Source organism: Oncorhynchus masou, unplaced genomic scaffold, assembly GCF_036934945.1.
Source record: "Oncorhynchus masou masou isolate Uvic2021 unplaced genomic scaffold, UVic_Omas_1.1 unplaced_scaffold_696, whole genome shotgun sequence".
Taxonomy (NCBI): domain Eukaryota; kingdom Metazoa; phylum Chordata; class Actinopteri; order Salmoniformes; family Salmonidae; genus Oncorhynchus; species Oncorhynchus masou.
The window spans coordinates 303,540-308,539 of record NW_027013417.1 but is presented as its reverse complement, the minus strand read 5'-3'; positions in this window follow the sequence as shown (position 1 = coordinate 308,539).

The following is a 5,000-nucleotide window of genomic DNA, read 5'->3' as shown; positions in this document are numbered from 1 at the left end:
ATCCTGAAAAATCTCCCCAGTCCTTAACGTTTACAAGCATATCCATAAAATGACGCAGCCATCACTATGCTCTGTCAGCCATCACTATGCTCTGTCAGCCACCACTATGCTCTGTCAGCCATCACTATGCTCTGTCAGCCATCACTATGCTCTGTCAGCCATCACTATGCTCTGTCAGCCACCACTATGCTCTGTCAGCCACCACTATGCTCTGTCAGCCATCACTATGCTCTGTCAGCCATCACTATGCTCTACAGTCAATCACAGATTACAAAAAGAAAACCAGCCCAGTCACGGACCAGGATGCCTTGCTCACAGGCAGACTAAATAACTTTTTTGCCCGCTTTGAGGACAATACAGTGCCACTGACACGACCCGCAACCAAAACATGCGGACTCTCCTTCACTGCAGCCGAGGTGAGTAAAACATTTAAACGTGTTAACCCTCGCAAGGCTGCAGGCCCAGACGGCATCCCCAGCCGCGCCCTCAGAGCATGCGCAGACCAGCTGGCTGGTGTGTTTACGGACATATTCAATCAATCCCTATCCCAGTCTGCTGTTCCCACATGCTTCAAGAGGGCCACCATTGTTCCTGTTCCCAAGAAACCTAAGGTAACTGAGATAAACGACTACCGCCCCGTAGCACTCACTTCCGTCATCATGAAGTGCTTTGAGAGATTAGTCAAGGACCATATCACCTCCACCCTACCTGACACCCTAGACCCATTCCAATTTGCTTACCGCCCAAATATGTCCACAGACGATGCAATCTCAACCACACTGCACACGGCCCTAACCCACCTAACCCATCTGGACAAGAGGAATACCTATGTGAGAATGCTGTTCATCGACTACAGCTCAGCATTTAACACCATAGTACCCTCCAAACTCGTCATCAAGCTCGAGACCCTGGGTCTCGACCCTGCCCTGTGCAACTGGGTACTGGACTTCCTGACGGGCCGCCCCCAGGTGGTGAGGGTAGGTAACAACATCTCCACCCCGCTGATCCTCAACACTGGGGCCCCACAAGGGTGCGTTCTGAGCCCTCTCCTGTACTCCCTGTTCACCCACGACTGCGTGGCCACGCACGACTCCAACTCAATCATCAAGTTTGCGGGCGACACAACAGTAGTAGGCTTGGCATGATGACTCCTTGCTGTCCCCAGTCCACCTGGTCGTGCTGCTGCTCCAGTTTCAACTGTTCACCGGACGTGCTACCTGTCCCAGACCTGGTGTTTTCAACTCTCTAGAGACAGCAGGAGTGGTAGAGATACTCTTAATTATCGGCTATGAAAAGCCAACTGACATTTACTCATTAGGTGCTGACCTGTTGCACCCTCAACAACTACTGTGGTTATTATTATTTGACCATGCTGGTCATTTATGAACATTTGAACATCTTGGCCATGTTCTGTTATAATCTCCACCCGGCACAGCCAGAAGAGGACTGGCCACCCCTCATAGCCTGGTTCCTTTCTAGGTTTCTTCCTAGGTTTTGGCCTTTCTAGAGAGTTTTTCCTAGCCACCGTGCTTATACACCTGCATTGCTTGCTGTTTAGGGTTTTAGGCTGGGTTTTGTACAGCACTTTGATAAACGGGGTGGCAGGGTAGCCTAGTGGTTAGAGCATTGGACTAGTAACCGAAAGGTTGCAAGTTCATATCCCCGAGCCGACAAGGTAGAAATCTGTCGTTCTGCCCCTGAACAGGCAGTTAACTTACTGTTCCTAGACCGGAATTGTAAATAAGAATTTGTTCGTAACTGACTTCCCTAGTTAAATAAAGGTTAAAAAATCAGCTGATCTAAGAAGGGCTATATAAATAAATTTGATTTGAACACACACCTGTGTTAACAAGAGAATCACTGACATGATGTCAGCTGGTCCTTTTGTGGCAGGGCTGAAATTCAGTGGAAATGTTTGCATGGCAAAGAGGGACTTTGCAATTAATTTAAATTAATCGGATCACTCTTCATAACATTCTGGAGTATATGCAAATTGCAATCATACAAACTGAGGCAGCAGACTTTGTGAAAAGTAATATTTTGTTCATTCTCAAACTGTTGGATTAAAAATCCTACAATGTGATTTTCTGGAATTTTTTTCCTCATTCTGTCTGTCAAAGTTGAAGTGTACCTATGATGAAAATTACAGGCCTCTCTCATCTTTTTAAGTGGGAGAACTTGCACAATTGGTGGCTGACTAAATACTTTTTTGCCCCACTGTTGATATGTCTATAAGAGCTATACAACGAGATATATATGTCTATAAGAGCTATATAGCTCTCTGGGGCTCATGTGTCTTAGAGTATTGGAGTGGTAAGAGTGAACCCATCCAACTCTAATGAAAAACTGAGCAGTTCGATCCAGTTTAATGGAAGCAAGGCCAGCTGTTTTGAATGACCTATTTCTTTGTGTGTATCAGTATCAAACTGAAAGGGTATTATTGACGAGGCTGAGCAGGATAGAGGACAAAGGTTTCCATATTTCAGCAATCAGCGTCGTGTCCTGTCGGGGAGATACTACCTGAAGTTGTCAAAGAAGATTTGTACCAAGTACTTGTATTCCCGTTAACAAATGTAGTTATAGTGTGTCCTACTGAACACAATCTAGGTCTCTAATCTAATCTACTCTCAGAAGGCAAGTGTTTGGATGGTGTGTGTGCCCCATGAACATCCCCTCAGGCCATGGATCTGCCTCATGCTTCAAGTCAATAAATAAACTAAATAATAATAAATAAATAATGAACTAATTTTCCAAGCTGCCAACAGCAGATGCTTCAAGTCCAATTGCAGCAGAGAAACAAACAGGACGGACGAACAGAGCAGTGAATACAGTCTACTGATGTCAATGATGTCAATGTCAATCTCAATGATCACTGCTGATTAGAAGCCAGCTGATTAGAACCCTGCTGATTAGAACCCTGCTGATTAGAACTCAGCTGATTAGAACCCTGCTGATTAGACCCCTGCTGATTAGAACTCAGCTGATTAGAACCCTGCTGATTAGAACCCTGCTGATTAGAACTCAGCTGATTAGAACCCTGCTGATTAGACCCCTGCTGATTAGAACCCTGCTGATTAGACCTCTGCTGATTAGAACCCTGCTGATTAGAACCCTGCTGATTAGAACCCTGCTGATTAGACCTCTGCTGATTAGACCTCTGCTGATTAGACCTCTGCTGATTAGAACCCTGCTAATTAGAACCCTGCTGATTAGACCACTGCTGATTAGACCACTGCTGATTAGAACCCTGCTGATTAGACCTCTGCTGATTAGAACCCTGCTGATTAGACCTCTGCTGATTAGAACCCTGCTGATTAGACCCCTGCTGATTAGAACCCTGCTGATTAGACCTCTGCTGATTAGAACCCTGCTGATTAGAACCCTGCTGATTAGAACCCTGCTGATGAGACCCCTGCTGATTAGACCCCTGCTGATTAGAACCCTTCTGATTAGACCCCTGCTGATTAGAACCCTTCTGATTAGACCCCTGCTGATTAGAACCCTGCTGATTAGACCTCTGCTGATTAGAACCCTGCTGATTAGACCCCTGCTGATTAGAACCCTGCTGATTAGACCTCTGCTGATTAGAACCCTGCTGATTAGAACCCTGCTGATTAGAACCCTGCTGATTAGACAACTGCTGATTAGACAACTGCTGATTAGAACCCTTCTGATTAGACCCCTGCTGATTATAACCCTGCTGATTAGACCCCTGCTGATTAGACCCAATTATAACCCTTTTGGTTCCAGGTAGAACCATTTAGGTTCCAGTTAGAACCATTTTGGTTCCAGGTAGAACCTTCTCCACTGAGGGTTCTACTGATCTGAAAACACAGGATGTGTCAAAGCAATATGAAGGATGGCTGCCTATTACACAGCCTACTAAAAGTCTCCTGTCCTCGTTCAGCTCATCAGAGTACATGGGGGAAAGGAGACGAGAAGAGGAAGCCACTTCTAGAGTATTGAGATAGACCCCATGACTGAAGGGTAGTGCATCAGTCAGATGAGAGCAGTGAGCCAGAACACTGAATGGCCCATCAGCTTAGAACAGCACCCACCACTAGGGTGCTATGAAACATGATGACCATGGAGTAGGACTGATCTCTGAGGACGTTCAGGTTGGAACTCCCTGACGTTTAATGATGAATAAAATGGCCCCCTTTTTTCCACAGATGCATGTCGGATGAGAGGGGCTCTACACTGAGAGCACATTTACTGAAGAAACGGCTTGTTCATCATGTTCACAATGACATAATTAAGCACAACATGACAACAAAAAGTTAATTTAGGCATATGAATGTTATTATAAACAGAGTCATCTGTTCCAGAAGTATTGAGGGCACAATGTGTGCTGGTCCATGATGCTTCGCTATGTCTGCATCCCAAACGGCACCCTAGTCCCTTTCTAAGTAGCCTTGTATGAGCCGTACTGCCCATGGACAGGTGCTGGTCTAAAGTAGGGCACAATATCTCTGGGTCCTGGTCAAAAGCAGTGCACTATATAGGGAACAGGGTTCCATTTGGAACACAAGCTGTGTGTTCTTTACAAAACTCGGGGAACAGGATGAATGAAAACTCTCTCTCTCTCCATTCCGTTCTGTAAGGAGCTCACACACCACAATCTGCCTCAGCATTCCAAGGCAGCCTGACCACACTGTCCAATCAGAGCTAAGGGGGACACGGGTACTTTCTGTGTGCATGGGCTGCTGGCGGACACAGCAAGAAGCACCACGGCGGCCGGCCCGTCTGACCAGTGGACACGGCCAATACTCTAGTAGTAGACTATAGATTTATAATGACTAGAATGCCCTGTAGAACATAGAATTAGAATGACTAGAATGCCCTGTAGAACATAGAATTAGAATGACTAGAATGCCCTGGAGAACATAGAATTAGAATGACTGGAATGCCCTGTAGAACATAGAATTAGAATGACTAGAATGCCCTGTAGAACATAGAATTAGTATGTCTAGAATGCCCTGGAGAACATAGAATTAGAA